At 41.1% G+C, this 27222-nt stretch overlaps 1 protein-coding gene across 2 annotated transcripts in view; it reads right to left on the bottom strand.

Annotated features, from left to right (window-relative positions):
* The window catches only part of LOC128737932 (tau-tubulin kinase homolog Asator), a 42921-nt gene extending 24025 nt beyond the window's left edge, over positions 1–18896 (bottom strand). For both annotated transcript variants that reach the window (XM_053832712.1, XM_053832720.1), the window contains exon 1: positions 18786–18896. The gene's annotated coding sequence lies outside the window, so the exon portion shown is untranslated. The remainder of the gene's footprint in view (positions 1–18785) is intronic.
* Between the last annotated feature and the right edge of the window lie 8326 nt (positions 18897–27222).

The raw sequence follows: 27222 nt of genomic DNA, 5'->3' as shown, positions 1-27222 counted from the left end.
AGAGGGTATATCATCGGTAGCGCTAAGGGCAAGCTTCGGGTTCTTATCGTCTAAATTAACACACTGTTGACAGTGCTTGAAAAATTCACACGTTCATTCACACGTTTTTTATTGTGTATACGGACACAGTTTATGGATTTATGAATAAAAGCAATATTCAAAAACTTCCCAGGAATCACCTAATTTCCCAGGAAACTCCTGGCTTCATTTTCAGTTTTTTTGCTCAGTAGATGCTCATTTAGACTAATCTCAAGTTTTTAGTCTTGACCTTGAAATGTGGTCATACATATAATAATATTTTTTTGAAACGATGGTTCTACAATTGATGAAGGGACGGTAGGGGAAAGAAACGAAAATTTTTTTTTGGTGAAGGAGGGGAAGAGCGGAAAGGAAGGGGGGGGGTATTGGTAGCTATGCTTGACAAGTAGTCATTTTGACTCCTACCTTTTGTCCAATGCTGGAAGGTGCATGGGTCGAACCAAGCTATAATCTGAGATTATAACCGGATTCGAACCCACAACACCCGCCAGGGCATGTGGTTCGCTGGTACTTGTACCTTTGAACCATAGAGGCGCTGGACAAAAGGAGACCGCAAAATCCACTTCTCAAGAATAGCGACGCGTTTTTTGGTTGGGTTATCGACACATATTGTGCCGCTTCCTACATCAATTGCAGATTACCACCGAGCGAGAAGTTTTAATCTAACTAGTTTTACTTTCAGGACGACGACACTATGCCGGCCCTTACGACTTGCAAGGTACTGCACGTGACGTTGTTCGTCTGTCAGCGTGTGTTAGCCGCGTTTCTCGGCGCGGGTTTTCGAGGGAAGGCCCCGTTCCTATGTGTCCTACGTGTCCTAACAAAGATTTTGGGACAAGTGGTATTTGTTATTTTAGGTCGTCACATTACTAAACGTATAGCGATTTTCTTTACAGGCTATGTATAAGATTAAACGAATTTCAATATAACAAGCAAGAATATTTTGACGCAATGTAAAGTATCTATAATTGACCTGAAATATTTAGAAGTTTTCATTTTACGCATGGAGAGGATGTGGCATCCTGGTGTTTTTTTTTTTTTTTTTTTCATTTTTTTCATGTGTGGACTTATCACTGCGACCAGTATAGTTGATCTATTGTGATATCGCCCGGGTGTTTGCTGTATGACCTGCACTGCATTTCTTTTTGCTATAATCGCTATTGAATGAGCGATATGCTTATTAAATTTATGCGTGCTTGTGTGTATTGAGGTTTACCCTTCCTTCAAAGCTTGATCTACTTTACCCACTTATTCCTCGCTGCCAGCACTATCCCATATTATAGCCGTCTCTGGCGAGGACTCATTCGTACCTCTGACCAGTACACTTAACTATAGGAGGGACATTTGCACTGTCAAGAGGCTTCAGAGGGTGAATATAGAATTCAGCGTGAAGGAAGGGTAAATGGAGGGGCCTGAGAATAAACCCATACTAAAATCACTTATCACCGAATGACTTGATTCTACTAAGATTCGAACCCACGGCAACTCGCTTGTCAAAGCAGGCTCGATAACCTTGCGGCTACGGAGCTCCCCGGCATCCTGGTGTTTATACCACATTAGAGGATTTGCCTGTAACGTGTAATGTGTGTTGTTTACACATTACCTAGGTAGTTGTCAGTAGCGTGTAATAGTACAGAGGGAAAAGGTCAAAGTGAGTTGACAGCTTCCGCGTTAAATTCGTGTTGACGAACGTAAGCTGCTGCCACATCCAAAAGTTTACTGTATGGGTGAAGCAGAATAGGAATTCGTTATAGAGCGCAAGAGATCGAACCATTCTGGCAGATTTTCACCCACTCTCACATATGGGAATTGCTATGAGTGTGCAAGAGATCGAAAACGACAATAAAGTCGAGGAAAACGAGAACGAAAACTCGACAGAAATGGAGAAAAAATGTGATGAAGAGGGATGGACAGAAAAGAAGAAAATACGGGAGCAGGAAAAAGGAGAAACGAGAACAGATTTGAAGTTCAATTTCTAGTACAATTTGAATTCCAGTTTCAAGTCTAATTTCAAATGTAATTCCAAGTCCAATGTCTAGTAAACTTTTAAATCCAATCAGTCCAGTTTTATTCCAAGTAAAAATTCCAGTTCAAATTTCTTCAAATTTAATCCAATTTAAAATCCAATCCCAGGTCAATTTGAAGTAAAAATTAAGGCTCAAGTTAGTCCAAATCAAATCTGATAAAATGCCCTGTGTCAAATCCGATTTCAAATCCAATTTTAACTCAAATTTCTAGTGCAGGTCCAAGTCAAGTGCAATTTAAACTTTGATTTTAAATCTAATTGCACCCGATATTCCACAGTTTTAAACCTAATCGGCTGGTACTTTTGTGATTATTCGGTTTTACCAGGTCAAAAAAAAACTCTTCTGAAAGGTTGGGTGCCCCACCTTTTCATTACATCTGGATACGCTAGTGTTCATATCGTTTAGCAAACTTTAGCGATTCCATTTCGAGAACTATTAAAATTCCAGCAAAGTTTGTTTCCGTACTGCTCCAACGAATTTCGACCTTTTTGGGTGCGATTGTTTCAGCTGTTGTTTCGAAAAGTTTTTGCAACTCACGACCACCCACTTTGTCGTTGACATTTTTTTTTTCAAACTGGCAACTTTTGCATTCAAACTATTCGTACGTACTTCCGGACCGGAACACGTGTCGTTTCGATGTCGATTAAACTTCTCTAAAGTATTTCATCCTGCAGTATCCAAATACTTTGTACTGTCCTATCTGTTGCATATGAATTTTCAATTGTAGTAAATCCTACAACGCATTGTTCTACCTTAGACTAACTCTCTAATAAAGACGCAGTTAATTTATTATCTCTTCGCCTTCCTCAACCACTCACATTTTTAAGCCCCTGAGGCACATTCCACGCACTTAACCTTGATCTAATTAAACGCAAAGTTGCAGTCCGACCCTTCTCTCAACATTTTTTCTGTTATTCTACAACCATTTATTGACATATTAGACTCTCATGCAAACGGTAAGTAAAGTAGCAAAATACGCTTCGGAAATGGTAATCTGATCCTCCTCCTTTTCGTTACTACACTACATACTATCTTACACTTCACTCCACTCCACAGGGTATTATCGACAGCGTGCTACACTCGGACGGACGGACGGACGGACGGGCCTCGGTCAGGCTATTCCTGAACAAATCTATATGTAGAGGCTAGAGGCACATGGACATCGCATGACAACCGAATACAAAGTGTCACAGGCGACGACGCCAGTTCAGCCGTGGCACGGAACGCGATATATGTGTGTTCATCCGTGCCGTTTGCACGACTCGGCTGGCGAAATATACACCACCAGGTTCTTTCTGGCTGGTTGGCTGGCTGGCTGACTGGCTGGCCGATTAACGCCCTGGCCTGGGAAGGGCAAGATAAATCAATACGGTGCTGGTGAAGATAGGATACACCGAAACTAGTTTCCGACCAGCAGCGCTGCTCCATCCAAGGGATGAAGGGCACGTAAAAACTAGGTTTGGCAAATCGATCATCCCCGATGATGGTGATGATGATGATGACTATTTGATGATTGTGGCAATAATGGGAATTCGTAAAGGGACTACCATCCCAGATACTAACTTCATTCTCCAGGTCCTCCGAGACGGTCAGCACAAATTGCACAACCACAGTTTGGCACGGCACGAACAATCCACTACTGTGTCATCGCTTTTTTTTTCGTCAGCTATTCTAACTTTTGTCTGCAGAACGACAACAGAACACGATATCCCATAGGAACACCTTGTGTCGTTTGGTTTGGTTAGGTTATCCGAAATTTATTATCGATTGGTTTGATTGTTTCCACGCAATCTCTGCACCAGCAGCAGTAGCAGTGTCATGTGCCCGGAATGCTGCAAACAGCAAAGTAATCACTTCAAAACCCCCACAGCTGGTTGGGGCTTATCACGCCTACAGATAGGCAATTAGCATATCACACATTTCACAACCAGAGGCCCACCGTGGTCTTCTGTGGCGCACAGGTGCAAGCGACAGGCTCGGTCAAAATCAATAATTCTGGAGCCTGTCTTCGGTTGACTAAACACTGAGGTATTTTCTTTATCCTCGAACCACCGAACAAAATTGCTTCTTTTTCACATCACAAAACAGCGGACCCACAGCGAAAACAACACTCACACAAATTGCACAATTGTCAGCATTTGCAACCGAGAAACAATGGAACTTTGTTCAACCCGAAAGCACAGGAAAAATCGGACTCAATTGCTGCAAACGTCATCCGGGAGTGGAATACACCCTTCCTCAATACAGTGACGCAGAGCGAACCACAGTCGAACGAACGCATTAACACAAACACAAGCGCGAGAAAAGAAAGTTGCTTCTTTCGGGCACGGGACGGCAGGCAGGATAACTTCTCTCCATGCGTACCACAGTCCACAGCACAGTACCACGGCCTACAGGAACTTTCTGACTTGTGTTCAACAGGAGCGCCACCGAGCGCAGTGGCGGCGAAAGGACATCGAATTGGAAAGCGTGTGGTTCGTTCGAATATAGCAACACTGGATGGTGAAAAATTTGCACCACACAAACAAGGATTCAATACTGGCTATATGGAGTGGTGGAGAGAACCTTGAGCGAGAGCCTAGAGAACGGGAGAGAGAAAGAGGGTTAATGTTTTTCCAACCTACTCGCTGCTGATGTAGGAGGTTGCGAGCGAATTTGTGCTGGCTGACAATTTCGCTACCGGAAGAATAAAGGAAAAATTTTCTATACAGGGAGAGAGGTCGAGTAAATCCCTTCAATGGAAAAGCACATGTGTGCTACAACAACCCTAAAAGAGGATCTACGACAGACAGCGTAGGAGGCGGTGGTGGACGGAGATTTTTTCGACATTGACAGATGATTTACAGCGTGGTGCGAAAGTGTTGAGAATCATTAGTTGTAAGTTTGTTTGAAACCTGTTTAAAATTATTTATTATTCTGACTTGAAAAATTCTTTTGCTGCCTTGAAATTATTCTATCGTGATTAAAGCATTCTAAAGATAAGCTACTGCGTAAGCATATGGGAAAGTAAAAATCAATCTGGCTCGAAAAATTATTTAAAAATTTAATAAGAACTATACTGTTGGCGATAGACTACGGAAAGATCCACAATTCGATAAAACTTTATTGGTAGAAAGATTTACAAAATCCTATAGTAAAGAGCACGTTGTAATCGCTTGTCCAAGCGAAAGTGCATTCTACTTACTGTAGTTCTGAAGTTCTCTTCACTATCGTGCAACAATGCAATTAGCTGTTCTGTAGTAATTACCGGAAACTATTATTAATGATTACTTTCAATGTTTATGCTAAGTATATATGTTTGCATCAATTTTACTACTTCTTTGACACCTCTTTAATAAATTTAGGTTAAGTCACCGTCGCGTTTGAAGTCGTCAGTTCTATTTTAGGAGTTTAGTTTTAATAATTTAGCATTTAAGTATTTTAATATAACTTTACCCAAATCTATTTATATAAGAGACTTTTATGTCTGTACCAAAAACCAGGTCTCTGACACGATGTCATAAGAGGCTTATCGTTAACTAAACACAGGTCCCTGACAGGACCTCATGCTTTCGTAGCAATCAATGAGTTGTATTCTCAGTCACCTCACTGGTCGACTGCTGGACTGCTCGATTGCTCAACTGGTTGACTAGACTGCTCGATTGGACTGGTCGATTAGATTGCTCGATTTGATTGCTCGACTGGACTGCTTAACTGAACTGCTCGACTGAACTGTTCGATTCGACTGCTCGACTCAACTGCTTGATTGGATAGATCGACTTGACTGTTTGACTGAACACCTCGATTTAACTGCTCGAGTGGACTGCTTGACACATTTGCTTGACTTACTACTCGACCTGACTGCTGGACTCAACTGTTCGATTCAACTGCTTGATTCCACTGCTCGACTGGACTACTCGATTCAACTGCTCAACTCTACTGCTCGAATGAACTTCTTGACTCAACTACTCGATTGGACTACTCGATTTGATTGCTCGACTTAGCCACTCAAACCGACTGCTCGACTCAACTGCTTGACTTAACTGTTTGAATCGACAGCTCGACTGAACCGCTTGACCCGACTCTTCGACTAGACTGCTCAACTCAACTGCTCGACTAGACTACTCGATTCAACTGCTCGACTGGACTGTTTGACGAACAGCTTGATTTAACTGCACGACTCAACTGCTTGACTTCTCTTTGATTCTACAGCGCGTTTTGAATGCTCGATTTAACTGCTCGATTGGACTACTCGACTCAACTGCTCGACTGGACAACTCGACTCGACTCAGCTGCTCAACTGGAATACTCGATTCAACTGTTATTGGAAACCGTTCGACTGGACTACTCGACTTGACTGCTCGACTTAACCGCTTGACCCGAATGCTTGACTAAACCATTCGATTCGATTGTTCGACTCAAGTGTTCGACTAGACTACTCGATTCAACTGCTCAACTGGAGTACTCGACTTAACTGCTCGATCAAACTGTTCGACTGGACTGCTCGTGTCGACCACTTGATTCAACTGCTCGACCGGACTGCTTGACTGAACAGCTTGATTTTACTGCTCGACTGGACTGCTTGATTTGATTGCTCGACTTGACTGTTCGACTCGACTGCTCGACCCAACTGCTTGACTCGATTGCTTGATTCGACTGCTCTACTCGCCTGATTAACTCGATTGCTTGTCGCTATATCATATGGTCGGTTAAATCAGACCGGACCAAGTCGCAACATTTTCAAAAATGAGTCAATGATAGCAAACGGTCAAGAATTTTCTAAGCAACATTTTACTCTAATCAGAGTACATATATGTTGCAAACAGCCAGTTCAATTCAGTTCAATAAAATCCAATACGACCACAAAAACTATTTGTTTCAGTTTCCGGCTATGACTCTTTTATGTACAACATCTTAGAGCTATATTATGCGGATATGAAATGGGGAAGGCAAACGAAAAAGCGACCAATATAGCTTTTGCCAGCCCAAGTTCCTACCTAGCGCCTCCACGCGGCCATACCCGGTAATACTCTATTGAGAAGCTAAACTAGGGGGTGCCATGCTGCATGGTTTCCAGATGCTAGCCCTCAAAATTAAGATTTTGCGCAGACGGCTGAGCCACCCGACGTTGGTAGCAGGTAAGTCTAATATGTTATTTTAATTATTTGTTTCGTTTTAGCTCATCAAGCACCTCCTATTGTACGATTAAAACTTTGGCCGTAACAAGTTTAAATAATACACATGGATATCATGGATATGGAAAAAATTAAATTAATTATGGGATATTAGATGCACTGATGGAAATTCAAATGACGCAATCAGGGTGGCCACTCAATTTCAAATTTCAAATTCCCGGTTTTTTCCCGACTTATTCCCGGTTTATGTATGATTTTCCCGATCGAAATTTTTTTCAACTGGTCGGATTATTTTAAAATTGTTTGACCGTTTGAGAAACCGTTTTGATTTCTTGATAAAGATAATTGTTTAATTTAAATAAATTAAGCTTAGATCGTTTAGAAATGGGGCAATTCATTTTGGCGATAGCGGTGCTCTCAGACGGATATGCAAGTTTTTGACTGCGTTATGTTGCTTGTAAACAGTTCTGCTTGGTTTATATTTTTTGTAGTCTAAAACTAATGTGGTTCCGAAATATTTATCATGCAAGAGGAGACAATAAAAATAATTGACACAGTCAACTCCAAAATCCGTCGGCGTCAACTCGGGAGCAGGCAAAACTGCTGGATTATCCCAAAGGTATAGTGGCGTGAGTAATTAAAAACTTTTTAACAAAATATGTTAGAAAATTCTCACGACTGCCCGCAAAGTGCAAACCAAACGTCGGAGTGAAACCCTTGATCGTCATCGGGTAAAGTTGAGGCTAATCCCAATATCTCAGATTGATTTGGAGAAAAAACTGAAGATAACTACTACACTGTGCGGCGAATATGGAAGGCTACAGGTAGTACCGAGCAAATGGCCAGAATTCGGGCATGTAAGTTGTACGACTGGGTGCTGACGAAAGTCGTTTTCAACCAATGATCGGCGGTCAAGTTCTTCAAAGTTCCTACTCGCGGGATGGTTCCTAGGGGATGCAAGTTTATTTTAGCGGATAAGTTTGTGAGAAAATGTATGATTTGGCTAGGGATCAGTTCCTGGGGCAAGAAAACCTAAATTTTGTGACGTGTAATATCATGAGCTACACATGAAATTTGTTTTGAAATTAATATGTTGATGTTTTTGAAAAACAAGAATTCAGTTAAATTGCAAAAAAATGTTCCGCGAATTTTCCCTTTCTTACGTTTGAAGAAAAAGGTCATCTAGAGCAAAATTGATTGACCTTAATTTTTTTCTATGATAAATCACTCATTAATGATTTATTTCAATTTTGTAATATATCTGAATTGAACAAATATCTGGGTTGAGCGTTAGATACGAAAAATGAAAAAAGAAGTTAGACTATTCGTTTTCTGGCACTGCTCTGGATAAATATTTTTTCATGAAAATCAAACTTTGAGTTAAATTTCATGAAAAAATATCATTAGCTTGATCACATTGTTTTTTCTATGTTGCCCGTTAGAAGGTTAATTACTGGCCTGTCCAGATTCCATCCCACACTGGGGTGGGGCACGTACCATTAGGCCGTATGCATAAAAGAGTTAGAGCAAACTCTCCCATACGATTTACACGGGAAAAACAAAGCAAACTGTTTTATTCATACGGCCTATTAACTCCAATTTAAGTCCGAATGGTTTATAACAAATCATCAAATGTTTATTACGTCGGACAGGATGGAACTAGATTGTACCCTCAATAGGATTAATTTAATTAGAAGTCTATAGCACAATTTTTTATCACTGTTAGTTTGCTTCTCGCAATCCAATGTTCGAATATATTTTCCCCTTGTTATTGCCCGTTTTAAATGGCAAGATGCATCATATAAAACAGATGGAATCTTAACCTTCCGTTACTCGCGCCAACTTTTGTAACACGGATACTCGCACGTTGTATTTTGTACAACACTTTTTATCTCGGAATATCTCGGAATCCTGGCTATATAGAAAACTACTGTCTTCAGCAAAGTTAATCAGTAGGTCAATACCTTTCCTTTGGGGGATAATATTTTATAAGTTTGACCCCAGACGGCGCTCAAATACGCTGTAAATTGTACATCCTACAATTGCAGCCATATACAGGTTGTTGCATTAGGAAAGATCATTTTATCATTCCTAAACGATGTAATATTCTATTAAATAGATTTTTTTCTAGTAGTTATCATATTATCTTAAATATTTTACACACAAAAAATAGGATGAAATAATTTCTGCTGTTGGCAGCTTAAAAAGTAGGGCTGATGGGGTGTTTTGATTCGCTTGGGACATTCCTGCCCAAAAGAAAGTTTTTTGCACAGTAATAATACATAGTGATTATTTAAAAGTGAAAATTTAAAACTTCCGTTCATCTGCCTAGCGTTTTTGGTACACTAAAACATTTTCTGAAAGCAAGACCTTGCGAATAAATAGATTCCGTAGATACAACACATTCAGAAAGCTGACCCATACACTAGCGCCGTGCAGTAACGAAATTGCGAACTTTTGTACACCTTCGGAATGATCATTAACTACTGAATAATTTTGCTGCATACAGAAACTATTTTCCGTTAAGAAGAAACGAGAGAAAATTCCAGTAGACCATTTCCGGTACTCCTCACACGTCGCTTGCATCGTTTCTGCGATTTCGGTTTATGCTGATCTATTTTTCTGAATGTTTAAAGCATTAATGTATTACATAAATATGTCATTTTGATAATAATAAGTTTATTGAAGAATACACATTGGTTTGATATCGATCTGTTACTTTGAAACAAAATGGCATCCAAAAATCTACAAGTGTTGTACAAAATACAACAGCGCGAGTAACGGAAGGTTAACAAAATGCGTATTAGAAACTCATGCTTTAAGGATTATATTTTATCTTAAGATAGTAAAAAGAATGTTCAAACCATAACATTCACAAGTTCTACTGTCTAGAATAATTCTTGAATCAAAATTGCAATAACTAGATGTTTGAAATCTTGAGCATAAATTTGGAAAAGATTAGCATATGTGTTTTTATATATCAGATTCCTCCATGAACACAGAAATTTGTTTGTTTTTATCTACCGCCGATCGAATTATTTTGTTTCGGCTAATTTTCGGATCAGCATTACTGCATTATTCGGTCAGACAAAATTTCGTTTTTCATCCATAAAATATCTTTCATTAAATATTTTCTAAGCTCCATTGTTCATTTTTCCCCAAAGATGTTTAATTCCTTAAAAAATGCAGATTGTACTCCGCGATTTCCGTCACCTAGTACCAGAAACCGAGCCGTCCCCCAATACCGAACAGCAAAATGTTATACTTGGTTGAGTCAAATTCTTGAAGATTCTTGAAAATCTTGATCAAGATTTTGCAAAAACAAAGAATGAGAAGAAAGAAAACATTAGTTATCCCGAACCGGTTATCTTAAATATGAGAAAATAAGGAAACCTGTTGATGATCAATTTCTCATAGAAAACAGAAGAGCATCAATATAGAGTATAACAAACTGTTGATTTTTATTCAAGGCAATCTTTAGTCAACAAGTATGCAAGCAATAAGAGATTTTAAACATTTTGACAAAATATTAATTGACATTGAAATATTATTTTGACAAAGATATTAAAAAAAAGTCCTTAATTGGTTTATTTTATGATTTCTGTTAAGTGTCTGGTACTGGGAAAAACAATTTTTAAGTAATGATTCATTCATCATTGAAATGTTCATTCAAGTACGTGTAACCTATTTTTATTGGAAAATAGTTTTCTATATCACTCTTCTAGTGAAAAAAAAAACTGAAGTTATGCAAAGTGTTGATTTTATATATGTCAAAATCCTTAAGTGACCAGTACAGTATTTTGTTTTCCGCTCGGTGAATGACTAGTGAAGGTGCCATTTGCTAGTTTGGTGTCGATCTAACTCGTGAGTAAACTAAGTAAGTATTGACCAGCCGAACTAACGCACTTTGGTCAATTGGACACTGTTAATCGGACCAAGAGGATAGTGGAGGGAGGTTCGGGTTCAAATCACAATCCCGTAGAAGTTGCGAATGAACTGAGCTGAAGTCAAACTGAAGTGGCGAGATGAAAAAAACCCGAAAGGCTCCTTGGAGATTTTGATTGAAAAAATGCAGCTATTGAAAAAAAAACTTCTCAGGCGGGTATTTCCCGGTTTATTTGTGAAATTCCCGGCTTTTTCCCGGTTTTTTCCCGACTGTTAGTGATTCCCGACTTTTTCCCGGTTTTCCCGATTTTCCCGACTGAGTGGCCACCCTGCGCAATTGTATTTCACGCGACGGATTGCTGGTGAGATTGTTCTATTTTTGCATATATATACTCAATATATACTATATACAGTTCATTATTGAGTAAATCTTTCTCATGATCCTTATTGTTTGCCTTGCCCTACTAACATGATATACTCTATTTTCCTGTAGCATCTATGAAGGTAGTATGGGTTCCCTGCACTTTCAAAAGTTGATGCTACACTAACATTCCTACGCACTTCCCCTGCGGTTGTTCGGACGTAGCCAGGTATATAATGCGATTATATAGCCACCTACGACGTGTGCAGCCACATATGCTAATGCTAATGCTAACATCTTAGAGCTATATTATGCAATATAAGAACTCAAAAAACTAATACAAAGATTAAACATCAGCGCAAACACTGGCCAATGGAATGTATCCGCAGTTTTCGGAATTCTGAACAGACATTTATATTTTCCGTATCGTAAGATTCGGGCTCAACTATTGTATAGAATATAAACGCGCCAGGTACTAATATATAAGTATAAATGAGGTTATTTTTGTATAAATAGTTATAGTCTTCGCAAGGAAAAATTGATAACTTATGCTCGCACCATTGCGAACACGAATTCTTGCTTACGCTGCCTCAAAGGGTTCTTTTGTCCGATCTCAAATGACAGTTTCGTCATTCAGTGGATGCGACATTCGACTCCATCAGACACGTACTAAGCACGTTGGACGACCTTGCGCTACTAACACTCCTCCTTTCAATGCAGCAAGGACTCACGGAGTAGCATTTCCTACGCCAACGTCAAGCACCGGGAGCTTGACGGCTGGTCGCTCGTATATTCCAAGAGCAGTTTGTACAGTAACCCTCCTGACTTACCCATCGGCCGCTACCTTACTGGTGATTACTCGCCCTATTACTACCCGATTACTGCTGTCGACGATGACTACAATATCTTTGATTTCAATCGGCTTTACCGGGGTGGACAATTTCGCCTTGCGATTAAGTGTCCGTACAAAGTGAAAGCGACTACGACGCGACGCGACTTCACTCACATTAGTTTAAATACGCAGCCCTTTTTCACCGGAAAGCGCGTCTCGTCATAGTTCCGTTTACTCTGGTGGTACCGTAAGGGTTGGAGGGTAGTCGCGCAGCCCATGTACCCAGAACTGATTCGCTACATTCTGCGATAATCTCCAGTTTTGTTTCAGCCGGGTAGGGCTGTTACCGATGCATGTTCACGGAAGCATTGCATTCAAAGAACCGATGGTGAAATGATTTGGGGGTCAGTGCAGGACGGGATTTCAGTCAACGACCTCGAATTTACGATGAATTCTGCCTCTATTAGGGTGCTCCCCGCATTTCATCTGACGGTAGACGGCTTGGAAGCAGCTTCTCCAGCTTCTACTTGACCGTACGAATCATTCTTTCTCATGCTCCGCCCAGATGGGCAGACATGGAAGGGATGAAGTTCCACTTGGTTTGTGGTTAGGTAAGTTCTGCGGTGATTTTATGCTGATTCAACTCTTCCAGTGCAGCTTTTAACTCTTTGTTGGTTCCCACAAAATTTGTTCTTCGGTGACTGTATATGGCAACTGGTACCCCTTTCTGCCCAATACGTTGCGTACAGCCTCCACTCGGCGGCCAACGGATACCGTCATTGGCCCGAAATAATCCACCCCCATGTGGCCATAGGCTGAAAACCGTGACATAGGGGGCAAGGGTAGGTCATTCATAGCAATGGTGACAATGTGTTCTTTCGGGAGAATAATGGAATTAGCGACGTTGCTGTAGATGAATTGGCAAGCATTGGTTCGTCCGCGAATCCGTACGACTCCCATTTCATCCATAGACAGGTAAAGCCGGAACAGAGGACTGCTTTTGGCGATTAACTTTTTTGTAGGTGTTTGTTGGTTGACGGACAGAATTATGATTTCCTCTTCGTAAATGTTTCTTTGTAATTTTAAGAAGAGATGACCACTTACTGAAGCGAACCACTTCAATGATTGGCTCACAAGACTTGAGATGACGTTACAGGTGTGAACGAAGCTCTGTGTCGGTGATTTCAATGGACCGGAAAGGTGCTGGTCAGTCTCCTTCACCTATACGAAGAAATCCAGGCCCATGGAACCATCTACTGAAGCTGCTTAGGTCTGGTGTATTTTTTCCATTTGGTTCCGTCATCCGTCACGTTCAATTTAGTAGGGATCCAACGCCAATCTCGAATGTCGGTTGATTCTAACATCTCGCTGATCCGTACGCCCGGGATTACTTTCCACAACATAATTTGCTAACCTGACTCCGATGACGGCAGCTTGCAATTCAGTGCGAGGTATGAAAAAAAATCTCAATGGTGCGGTGCGACCTTGGTTTTTGCTGTCTCAACTGGGTCTCTTTCTTGGAAACGGTGGTGTACGATAGCTGGGAAGCCGCATTTGCATGCGTGCACGAACGTGAGCATTCGAATGATAACGCGTGGAATCTTAATATTCGCTACACGAGGAAGAACTCGAAGCCATGTTAACCATTTTTCGAAAAGACAGTCGTGAATTGGGTCGTCTCAACCAATAGATGCTCTCCAGACATTTCACGAAGAACACCGGAAACTGCCGCTCGGAACCGACGAAACCGTACCACAATTTACAGGAAAGAGGTTAATTGATTTGGCCCTTTGACCAGAACGGAGTTTAAGAAGATCCCATAACAAATTACGGTCTAAATCCAGACAAGCTTTAACTTTCAAGGTTTGTTAGGGTTCACAAGTGAGTTATTGGTCGATTCTACCTCATGTGTAGTCAGTTTTCTAATATAGCAATTGGCTAAGCAATCGTTTACCTTCGCATGTAGCGTCTGGGAAAGACCTTCTGCATTTCTGCATTTTTCGTGGTTCGATCGATCTACTGTTTGGAAGTCTTACGTTTTCGTAACACATTAAATAGCACACGCCTGGTAAACAACTCGATCGCCCTTTGCTCGTCTCTGGAAAGCCTTACTAAGCGGTTTACTAATTCCCAAGCTTTCCAGCGCAAAATATTATTTCAAGGCCTCGTACAGCTGATCGTATGACTTGTATTCACATTGAAAAACATCTTTCCGATGCGACGTCTCGGTCATAAAGTATGATGAGACCCACATGATTCTGGATGGTAGCGACTGCCTGGGGCTGGGGGTCGAGCACTTAACGTCCCCTACCAAGAAGGTAAGTGATGACGTCAAATATATCTCACACGGCAAGTTCCTGAAGAAGGTCCCTCTGAAGCTACCAATTAACGAAAAGAGAATATCCAAGCCGGTGTTCTTTCCTTCGGGGCTGGCGATGTACGGGAAGATACACAATACAATATGCCCGTATGGTACCAAAAGGTAGACGATCCAACGAGGAAACCAAGAAGAAACTTGTGGAAATCACCACTCCACACTTTGGGATTACCCATGGAGCAGTTCGGTTTGCTCCAAATATGCGAAAGATTGTCAAATAAGGACACGCCTTATGCATTACCTGCTGTACGCATCAGGCCTGCTGGATTACCGTGAGCCGGTGTTCGTATATCTGCTGAGTGCACGGGACTGGTCAGTTTAGATTTATCTAGGATTATTGTGTCTAGTGGTGAAGGCTAAACATCTCGAAATTATGTCGTTGGTCCGTTTGTATAAACACCGTGAAAAGATTTGTCGCGGTCGGACACTCGAACTGCATTGCGATAATGTAACCGCATTCGTCGGAGTGAACCGCGAACTTCGAAACATGCGAAAGGAGTTTCTCTGTCAATCTCATGCCGAAAACTGGAAGGCTACTGCATTGAGAGCGGAATCACGTTTCGTCTCATTCCGGCCCGGTACTACGCTTTTCGGCGGAATCTGGGAAGCTGGAATCAAATCTGTTAAGTACTACTTGCGTTGCATCATAAGCAACCGCTTATTCAGCAGGGACCAACTCAAATGGTCGTTGCCCAGATTAAATCCCACTTCAATTGCCATCTTCTCCCCTCGCTTCCAGACTCTGCCGATGATGGTTGCTCTAAGTCCTAGCCGCTTCGTTGTTGGCGAACCCCTGATAACCATAACAGTGTCCGACTTACGGAAGATGAAAATGGAACTGCTGACATCTAGACTGGCTCAGCCTTTTGCAGCAACGAACGAAGTGGAAACGATCAAATTCCACTGTGAGCATTGAACAGTTGGTGCTCGTCAAGCAGAACAACTCCCCACCACTTCAGTGTCCGTTTGAACGAATAGATGAATTGTCAAAACCCTCTACGACAAGGATGGCCGAACTTACTCGAGTGGTTGTCATTCAGACCGCGAGTGGATGGTGTAAAATGGAAGTTACGGAAATTGCCATACTTACAATCCAATCAACTGACGAAGACGTCGTCCTGGCTAGACAAAAGAGACAACGCTTTCCATAGCTCGTCATAGTCGATAGTATCATAAGCAGCCTTAAAATCGACGAATAAGTGGTGCCATAGGGAGTAGGAACTCAGTATGCGCCACTCTTTTGAAGAATTTGCTACAAATTAAGAATTTGGTCCGCAGTCCATCACCCATCCACAAAACCGACTTGAGGGCGCCTCACTAGCCTTCTTGCTAGCAGTGGAAGACGGCAAGAGCTGACCTAGGAAAGCACTTTGTAGAGTGCATTGAAATTAGTGATCTATCGGTAGTGCTCACATTTCAACTTGTCGTCCTCTTGTACGCTTTCCTTTTTAATATATCCTCCTTACACTCCTACGAACCTACGGTAGCTGTTCCGTTTCCTACAGTCTATTAGGCGGTGCTGACAAAAAGCCAACCCGTCAAGATCCACTGTGATAAGCTCCTATGCGGTTGCAATGCCACTTCTGCCAGCTCCCTTATTGTTCTGAGCAGCTCAATGCCCACGGTAACATCACCTATTAAGAGAGTCGACATATCTAAATCGGTAGGCGCCAATCGCTCGTTCATTCGTCAAGATTCCTTCATGTTTATCTCATGTTTCAGCTCACCTTGGTGCCGTCTTTGAAAATTTACGCATTTCCAGAATTTGTGAAGAACAATACAATTGTATCGCTCCACGTCGTGAGTCGTCGTGAAAACACTTTCACTAATCTTTCTCAATTTGTTGGACGTTGGACCACTTTTTCCCTTGGTTCCTCCTATCCCGTTGTCAAATGGGGTCTCTGCTTCCGACTAAAAACCAAAAAATCCACTGGATGGGTGAAACTTTTCCGCTAGTGGCTAGTGGTACTAACGAGGTTGGACAACTTTCTGTTCAATTTTCCGAATATTGTTGAATCCGGACGAGATGACGACGATTTTGGGGATGCATATTTAACGTCAGCGGGATCGATAGCAAGCAACATAGGAGCTTGGCGGACGAGGTCTAGCTTACGTTAAGCTCAAGTTAAACGTAGCGTAAATGGAGGAAAACTAAGCAAACTCAGGAGTCCTCTGCGTCCTTAGCGTTGAGTTTTCAGCTGCCATGACCGGGAGTATGATTGAGTAGAGTTCAAGTTCTTTCAGTCGTTCCAGATTATACCGTGCTGGGCGACTGCACCGAATGTTGGTTACAATAGTTACAACCATCTAATTCTGTTCTGTTGAAGTTGAATTTTGTCAACCAAAAATATGGTTATAATAAAAAAAAGGTAAAAAAGTTGTTAGGTAAATGAAAAGCTCAACGCTTTCTAGAGTAAATGCATAACTAACCTTAAAATGCGATGATTCACTGTAAGAACGATTGTGTTAAAATACGCCCTGTCACTGACGTTTTCAAGCAAAACCTCAATTTTAACTAAATTCGGCCAATCAATAAAATTGTTTGAAGAGAAAGGATGATTGTGCATTGTTATGACAAGATTCACTTTCAGGACATCAATTTGCTATCCTAAGTAGCACACTTACGATGTTTTAGCTACATCAACTTATTAATAAATCAAATTTATCATACAACAGTCGGCTCAATTGTTTTATATCAAGTACACTAAAGGGGATAGATTCAATAGAAATCCAACTTGATTAGTTCCAGTGCTGGATGAATATTTTGACTTCAACTAGACGATTCCTCAATCAAAATTTTTTCCTGTTTGTAGTACGGAAAAATTCTAGTACAAGTGAATTGAAGTGGCAATACTGAAGCAGTCCAAAAAGTGAACTGAGAACGGACCAATAAAGTATCATTTCGGTACGAGTATACTTAAACACGTGGCTCATTCAGTTGCTAACAAAAAATTCATTTCAAATTGATACTTATTGCTCCTGATTTGGCTCCCGCAGTATCAGCTGAGTATAAGACTTTTTTTTAAATAAATTTAAATCACTCGACACTTGAACTTGGTACATCTTGGGGGTCTAAAATACTCGTTATCATTTGTTGTTTGTCACCGAAAAGAAACGATATTTTTAGACATTCGCAAAAACAAGCCATTTTTTCATAGCATTTTTTTATCAACGGCTGTAGCGACTGAAATACTCTAAACAAGACAAGACAGTTTATTCCTTGCTTCTTCGTTTCTCACAACTCTATTTCTGCTCTCACGCTGGCATGCCAAGAATTGCTTTTTTCGTGTCACATTTTCCTGTTTCTTCGCTCATTTTCCACTCCCGCAGTGGCTTCACTTCTCCTTGCATTGTTCTCCTGCTCTCATTTGATGATTTTGTATCATCACAAACCAAGTCTGTTTCGATTCCAAAACCATGTCTAACTTCACCATCAAAGCACAAAATCTCTTCTTGTCACTTTCGAATAAAATAAAAAGATAAATCGATTACTTTCTTCTTAGCACCGCACCGCTGGCGCTGCGCTGGAAACCGAGCGCCGCATGAAACCGAAGGTTCTCTGTCTCTTCGGCGATTTCCACTCTCGAAATATTTTTGTCCCGACGAGAGACTCGATATCACGACATCAATAATGGGCCCTTCTCTTTCTCATGCTGTTGAAAAGGCGAAAATTCACCACCCACCGCTCTTCCGCTCTTTCCCGAAGAAAATTGCAACGCTCACCAGCAACGGGAGCCCCCATTAAGCCAGCCCAATGACTGAATGACACCATACTAGCAGGACAAAGGATTTCGATTTTCTTCCCGAAACGGAACTGTTCGGTTCTGTTTTCCGTTCCTGTTCGGTGACACCTCCGCGCACACTAAACACACACACACGCACAGCACGACGATCACCGCAGCAGCAGCAGCAGCGGCGGCAGCGTTCCGATTAAAAACCAACCCAACCACCCCCGCTAGCACAAAAATGCACGATGATTGCCAATCAATCAGCTGAGGTGAAAAAAACGCATTTCACTTAACCACACTCTTAAACCGAACTAAAACTAAACTAAACCACAGGCTGTCCCAATCGGAGTCGAAACCGGCACGATTTGAGTCACCACAGGACACTAATATGCCATAACAAGTTGAAAATTGGCGAAAATTACCGTTCCCGTCCTTTAGACCATTTTGAGTGAGAGACAGACAGGCAGCAGGGCAGAGATAGATAGCAGATCGAGCGAGCACCCGACGAACGACGGCTTTTCCTTGCGCAGCGACCGCAACTGAATGAAACGACGACGATAACGAACGAACGACGAAGCAGGCGGCCGCACTGCACTGAATGAATTTGCACCACACAGCACAGCACTAAAGAGAGTGGGAGAGAAAGAGAAAGCGGACGGTAAATGTGGGCTGTCAAATAGTGGCCAAACGCGCAGGTCAGCTGCTTGCTATGTACACTATTACTTAGGTACGGCAAACGCGGCATGTTTGTGTTCGTAATATGCTGAAAAGTATAGGTGTATTAGTGTCATCGTTGTACGGCACAATGTTTATGCTTTTTTATGCCCGTAGAAGAATAGGGCGAGATTGACGTCACCCTTGCTGTTTACATTATTTGCGCTGCTAACACAATCAAACGGTACGTTGTTCCACACCTCTACTACTTCACATAGAGCTGCTTGGTTGTGAAATGTGCACGGAGATGTGCAACAGAGTTGCCAGACGGGAAGATGTGTCTTCAGTTTGAAAACACTTGAGAAGAGGCATAATTTTGTGAAGATATTTTGAAGATTTTTCTCAATATTGAAGACATTCAAGCAAAAGACATTGTAAGCAAAACGGATCAGTTAACTCTCTGGTAATCGTCATAATAAAGCCAAGGTTTCTATTAAAACGTGCTATAACGTGAGAACTATGATGTTTGAAGGAGAGTTGTGAGTCTAGTAGTCTGGTAGACTTTAGACGTAGGTCACTAATTACTGTGATTCTTTCGAGCATTTCTCTAGTACTGTGTATAGTTAGACAATATTGGGTTTTTCTAACGTGCGAAAGAAATCATAAAACATTTAAACACACTAATAGTCAATAAGTTCAGCGTAGATGAGTTTACAGCCAGGCGGGATTATAAAGCACACGTCATTGAAAAATAAAGAGAACAATAGCGGTCCCAGGCTACTCCCTTGCGGAACACCAGACAGAGTAACGAAACTGTCTGACACAACCGGTCAGTATATTGAGGCTCTCAGACGCACTAACGTTCCAAGATATAAGCAAAAGGTGAGGCATCCGATCTTACAGAAGAATGTTTTGGACTGACAAAACGGATTATCGTAGGCTACTTATCACGAAAATACCGACCAAATAGGTTGAAAACTACTGACTTTCGAATGCAATTGAATTTAAAATTTAAGTTGAAATTAGACTTGGAACTAGACCAAAAATTAAAGTTGAAAAGTTGAACATGAAATCTGACTTGATACAGGGCATTAAATTGTACTTGAATTTGAGCTAATTTGAGCTTCAAGCTTTGTTTCGTATTGGACTGAAAATTAGACTTGAAGTTGGACTGAAATCCAGAGTAATTTGGACTGGAAGTTTTACTTAACATTAGAATTGAATTTAAAATTGAAATTTAACTTGAAATTGGACTACACAATAATCTCGAAATTGAGCTTAAATTGGATAAAAATTGGATTTAAATTGGACTTCAGATTAAGACTTTAAGTTAAAATTCAAATTGTACTAGAAACTATGAATTAAATTTGACTTAAAGTTGAACCTAAAATTCGAACTAAAGTAGGCTTGAGTGCGGACTAACTCGAACTTGAAATTTTACTTCATGCCGGACGTGAACATGAAATTAGACTGGATGTTTTACTTGAAATTAGAACTGATATTTTTCGTCTTATTATCCTTCAAGTTTTACTGGTTTTCAGATCCGTTTTCACTCCTTTCCAGTCCCGTTTTTGTACTTTTTGTTCCGTTTCCTTTGCTTTGTTGTATCGTTTCCTTGGTTTCCGCTCGCACTTTCATTTCATATTTTTTCTCATTTTTATTCGTTTTTCTTGTTTGCTGTCCCGTGTTTTCTATTTAACTATTTCGTTTTTCTTCGGTTTTTGCTCATTTTTTTCTAATCTTCAGTCCTGTTTTTCTACATTTATTTTCACTCGGATTTTGTAGTTTTCTTTTCCATTTACCGTCTTTTCTCTTCACTTTTTCCCCTTTTTTCTTTCCTTTCTTTCTAGTTTTACGTCTCCGTCTGTTCCATTTTTTCTCTCTTCAATGCCCCGTTCTGCTGTCCTTTCTGTCACGTTAATTCGTTTGGTGGCTTCATTTTTTCCTTTCCTCTACTTTCTATTTTCATCTACAGTTTTTCATCTTTTCTCTTCCCTCTCTCTTTCGCGATTTTTTCTTCTTCTGTCCCTTCTTTTTTGGATATTTTTTCTATCTTGTTATTCTTCTTTTCCCTTTGGGTTTATCATGTTTTCAGTTCTATTTCTTATCTTATTTTCTCTCTCGTTTTTCTCTTTATCTGTTCCATTCCCTTTCTCTCGTTTTTTTTCTAGTTTTTACCCTCTGTTTTCTCCTTCTCTGTTCTTTTGTTTTTACTTCCTTCCCCTTTTATTTACCCCGTACCTGAGTCCTGATTTTCCAGTTCCATTTTTATCTGTTTTCTTTCGTTTTTTGTTCGTTTTCAGGCCCGTATTTGCTCTTTTCTTGTTTCGTTTTTTGTCACCTTTGAATTTTTTCATTTGTTCGGTCCTGGTTTTTGTCTTTTTTCGCTTTCTAACAACTTTTCTATAGACTAATCTCAAGTTTTTAGGCTTGACCTTGAAATGAGGTCATACATATATAATAATATATTTTTTTTTTTTGAAACGATGGTTCTACAATTGATGAAGGGACGGTAGGGGAAAGAAATGAATTTTTTTTTTGGTGAAGGAGGGGAAGAGTGGAAAGAAAGGGGCCACATGCCCTGGCGGGTGTTGTGGGTTCGAATCCGGTTGTAATCTCAGATTACAGCTTGGTTCGACTCATGCACCTTCCAGCATTGGACAAAAGGTAGGAGTCAAAATGACTACTTGTCAAGCATAGCTACCAATACCCCCCCTTCCTTTCCGCTCTTCCCTTCCTTCACCAAAAAAAAAATTTCATTTCTTTCCCCTACCGTCCCTTCATCAATTGTAGAACCATCGTTTCAAAAACTTTTCTATCCCATTTTTGATTTTCGTCTGTTCTGTTCTTTCTTCTGCACTTTCTTTAAGTACTATTTTTCCTTCTTTTTTGCAGCGTTCTGTTTTTCCTTGCCGAACCATCTGCATTTCGTTTTCATTTTTTCTCTTCATTTTCTTTTTCTTCTATTCTTCTTCGTTTCCCCATTATTCCGCTTCGGTCTTTTCTCCTCACCTTTTCCCCATTTTCCATTCCACAGTTTTCGTTTTTTCTAACTCTTTTTATCTCCTTTATTTCTTACGTTTCTCTTCTTTTCAATGCCCCGTTTCTCAGTCTTTTCTGTTTTTATTCTGTTTTTAGCTTCCTTTTTTCCTTTTCTCTCCAGTTTTTCTTTTTCATCAACCGTTTTTCATGTTTGTCTCTTCTATTGTACTTCTTTCTTTCGTTTTTTTTTTCTTCTTCTGTTCCTCATTTTATATTCCGTTTGATCTCTTTTTCTTTGGTTCCTCTATTGGTTCTTCTCTCTCTCCCCCGGTCTCTTTCTTTTCCCTTTAGATTTATGCTGAATTTTGTTCCATCTCTTATCTAGTTTTCCCTCTAACTCTCTCGTTTGCTCTTTTTTCTGCCCACTGTTTCCTCTTTCTCTGCCTTCTTGTATTTGTTTCCATTCCCATTTTTTGCCCTTTACCTGAGTCCTGATTTTCCTGTTCCATGTTTGTCTTTTTTCTTTCGTTTTTTTCGATTTCAAGCCCATTTTTCCTCTATTCCTGTCACGTTTGTCGTCACTTTCGATGTTTCTTTTTTTTTGGTCCTAGTTTTTATTTTTTTTCTGTTTTCTAACTCCCAATCCCGTTTTTAATTTTAGTCTGTTCTTTCTTTCCAGTGACCGTCCGTCAGTGCAATCGTGCGATAAATGAGAAGACGGCGAACCAAGTGTGCTATTTTATAGTCACTGGCACTGCCGCTGCTACTTGTAAGCTAGTGTAGGTGTTGGGGGAAACCAGATCGACTGCTGCTACTGCTCAAATAATTATCCGACGCTGAATGAGCAAGCATTTTCCATGTTTACCATGGTATAACGCAAAATGGAACGTTAACCATTTAGAAAGTGTAGAAAAATCTTTCCATTCTTCAATTACTATAGTTCTTATAAGAACTGTTTAAGACCACAATGGCCTGCTGCTGAATTTGCTGCCCGTCAGTCGATCTGTTTCCATTTGCCTTCAGTGTTGGTTTGCGATAATTGCCATTGAAACTGTCGCCAAAATGCCATCGGGTATGCCTCGAATTGCCATTAATTGCTGCAAAAGTCCTTGGATTTGCATCCAATTGCCGGTGTTGCCGCCAAAATGCCATCGTTTTTACCTCCAATTGCTGTCGGTGTTGCCGCCAAATGCCGTTGGTTTCGCCACCAATAGCTTACTTACTTACTTATGTGTCCATGTCCGCCGGTCCGGCAGAACAAAGGGATGAAATCAGAGATCTCCACTGCTGACGGTTACCCGCCATGGCTTTTACCTGTCGCCAGGACAGGTTCTCGTCTACAGCCCGGATGTCGTTGGCTAAGCTCCGTCGCCATGAGCCTCTGGGTCTGCCTCTTCTACGCTGTCCTTGTGGATTCCAGTCGAGTGCTGCTCTGCAAACCTCGTTCGCTCCTTTCCTCAAGGTGTGTCCGATCCACTTCCACCTACGCTCACGAATTTCTGTGGCTATCGGCCGTTGATGACACCGACGATGGAGTTCCTCATTGGATATCCAATTATCAGGCCACCAGGCACGAATAATATATCGCAGGCACCGGTTAATGAATACCTGCAGTTTTTGCGTTGTCTCCGCTGAGACGCACCACGTTTCGCAGGCATACAGCAGTACGGATTTAACGTTTGAATTAAAGATTCGGGTTTTCGTACGTAGAGTGATCTGGTTTGAGCGCCAAATGTTTCGCAGACCTGCAAAGGCACCCCTGGCCTTCCTGATCCGTGTGGCTATATCAGTCTTGGTACCACCATCGGGCGTTGTTTGGCTACCAAGATATTGAAAGACGGCTACCTGCTCAACTTGTTGTCCCGCTACTGTAAAGTTGGTGGAATTGTCAGTGTTCACTACCATAGACTTAGTTTTCGCTACATTGACTGTGAGACCTGCTGCCTGGGAGCTCTCGGAGAGGTCGTCTAACTTGCTCTGCATATCGTTTCGGCGTTGTGCGAGCAAGACAATGTCGTCGGCTAGGTCGAGGTCATTTAGCTGCTCCATCGTTAGAGGATTCCAAGGCAATCCTCGATTTGGTCTACTGTCAATTGCTCCAACTAATATCTCATCCATAACGATGAGAAACAGAAGCGGTGATAAAATGCAGCCCTGTCTCACGCCAGCAGTAACCCTTATGGGGTCGGACAAGACGCCGTCGTGCAAAACCTTGCACGAGAACGCCTCGTACTGAGCCTCGATGAGATGGACTAGCTTATCTGGAACTCCTCTACGCCTAAGTGCGCCCCAGATGTTTTCGTGATTGAGTCGGTCGAACGCCTTTTCGAAGTCAACGAACACCAGCAGAAGAGAGTCCTGGAATTCGTTGATCTGCTCCAATATAATGCGGAGCGTTGTGATATGGTCTACACATGATCGGCCAGCACGGAATCCAGCTTGCTGCCGCCGGAGAGTAGCGTCGATCTTCTCCTGGATCCGGTTGAGGATTACCTTACAGAGTACTTTGAGAGTAATACAGAGCAACGTGATGCCACGCCAGCCGTCGATGATAAATACTGACCGTCCGTCAGTGCGATCGTGCGATAAATGAGCAGGCGGCGAACCAAGTGTACCATTTTATAGTCACTGGCACTGCCGCTGCTACTTGTAAGCTAGTGTAGGTGGTGGAGGAAACCATATCGGCTGCTGCTGCTTAAATGATTATCCGACACTGATTGAGCAAGCTATCGAACAATTTCGCATGTCTGCGATGGGGATAATGCAAAATGTAACGTAAAGTGCATCGTGTGGGATTCACGTTGGCCATTCCGCTTGTCTTCGGGGTCGGTGTTGCCGTCAATAGTCATCGATGTTGCCAATTGGATTGGAAAAGGGGCGTGGCTTACAAAGTGGTCTCAAGGTTATCATTTGGATCCAAATCCTTTGGTGTATCTAATTGTCGTCCGTGCCTGTGAAGCTAGGCGATCACAAGGGAAATGTATATGGGAAAATTCGACCTTAAAACTTTACACACATTTTCACTATTTAGCGTATAAAAAATTATTATTATGTTACTATAAAATTGCTGGACATTTTATCTATCCAACGACATATTAACTGTTATGTTTCGTTCAGTAGTATAGTAGTTATTGGCGTTTGAAATATTTCATTCAAACGTTACACTTCTATTTTTCGTTTTTACAAAGTGCTACCCAGTCCCAGTATAGTAAACAAAGACGCAGTCCTACGTCAAAACTGAGATTTTTAAGTTAGAGTAATTATTTTGTTTCACATTGAATTTTAGGCACGTGCCCTAGTCTGAGCACGCCAGTGTTGAGACGTCCAATTCTTTGCTAATAAGATAGAGTGATCGACACGATCGAACGCAGCTTTCAATATCATTTTCCTTGCCTTCGATACAGTGCGATATTATACTGAAAAGATTCGCGACTGCACCCATGTGTCCCACTAAGAATGATATTTAATCAATCGTTGTCGCAAGCAATGTTTCCTGATTGTCCCAAACTTGACGTAGAGGGTTTTAACTTTTTTCATAACCTCTTCGTTGGACTAGCTACTTGTGTCGAACTAGCTGAAGTCCAATTGAAGACGCTCTCGAAGTGTTACGCAAACAAGGTGCAGATGCCATCAAATGTACTGAAGCTTTCATTACCGTTTTGGATTCTGAGATGTGTGTCTAACACATATCTAGAACACAGAAAACGGTTGTCGTTGGTTAAGCTCCGTCACCATGAGCCTCTGGGTCTGCCTCTTCTACACTGTCCTTGTGGACTCCAGTCGAGTGCTTCTCTGCAGATCTCGTTCGCTCCTTTCCTCAAGGTGTGTCCGATCCACTTCCACCTACGTTCACGAATTTCTGTTGCTATCGGCCGTTGATGACATCGACAATGGAGTCCCTCATTGGATACCCAGTTGTCAGGCTTCCAGGCACGAATGATATATCGCAGGCACCGGTTAATGAATATCTGCAGTTTTTGCGTTGTTTCCACTGAGACGGACCACGTTTCGCAGGCTTACAGCAGTACAGATTTAACCAAACTATAATGGGAGTCAATTTTAGTCGAATTCGAACTCAACTTTACCTTCCAGGCCATGTGGTTATCGGTTATTGGTTATTGTTATAGTTATTGGTAAAACACAGCGGACTGGATAAAAAGGAGACTACACAACTTCCTCATTAAGCGTCCGACGTATTTCAAACTTCACCAACACTGGCGAGTTGAGTTACTTTTAGACATAAATTGTGCCTCTTCCTTTGTCTATTATGTAGTCAAACCACTGAATGAGAAGTTTAATCTAGTTTATTGTACTGACGGGAAGACGATACTGTACAGGCACTTGCTACTCACAAAACACTGTAAAAATTATCGTTATCAAAAATAATCCAAATGCTTGACCTCATTATAAAGGTCAAGACAAAGCACGAGGTTGGTCTACAAAATTCACCGGTCCGGTGATAGAACGACAGTCAAGGGCTCAGTAGATGTGTTAAGAACACGTTAAGGACATTAGGGAATGCCCGTTTTTTATCCCATAATCCTCAAACTCCCTGATATTCTTCTTGATTCTTCCTGTTTGTTTCATATCGATGATATGGTTTTTGTACGTCAAAAGCTATGCAGTTTTCATCCCAAGTAGAAGTGGTTGATCCTTCCAGTTTGTGGTCCACCTCTCAGTTCGACATGTACTCGGTGTAACACTTCGTCCTTAACTGTATATTCGAATTTTTCTCGTTCTGTCTTGCCATTTGTTTTCATTGTTTTTGGCCGGGATCAGGAGGGTCGTCTGTCTTCATTCTAATGTCACTTTTTCCACCAATATGGCTTGTACTTCCGCCTGTCTTTTTTGTTCAATCATCTATTTTGTTTAATTGTATAGGTACCTATTGCACATTCTCTGGTTTTATTGTTATTTCTTCTTCACTCTTTATACGCTCATTCTCACTTTACTTACTTCGAACTCGAATGTAGCCACCATGTATTTGTGAAATTTCAAATCGCGATAACTTCCAAATCAACCGACACGTGTGCTGACAACTTTATTGAGATTGGAAAATCAAAACAACAGCAAATAAAAATGAAACTACCAAATATTCAGATTAAAAACGAAACCGTATAATCTAAGTGATCACATTATCGGGGGTTCACGATAGTATTGTTTATCATTCGACAGCTAAAACTTGTTGCTACTACGTGGACTTATATTTTAAAAATATTAAAA

This window comes from Sabethes cyaneus, chromosome 1, assembly GCF_943734655.1.
Source record: "Sabethes cyaneus chromosome 1, idSabCyanKW18_F2, whole genome shotgun sequence".
Classification (NCBI taxonomy): Eukaryota; Metazoa; Arthropoda; class Insecta; order Diptera; family Culicidae; genus Sabethes; species Sabethes cyaneus.
The sequence above is the reverse complement of the archived record's forward strand: the minus strand, read 5'-3'. Positions and strand labels throughout refer to the sequence as shown.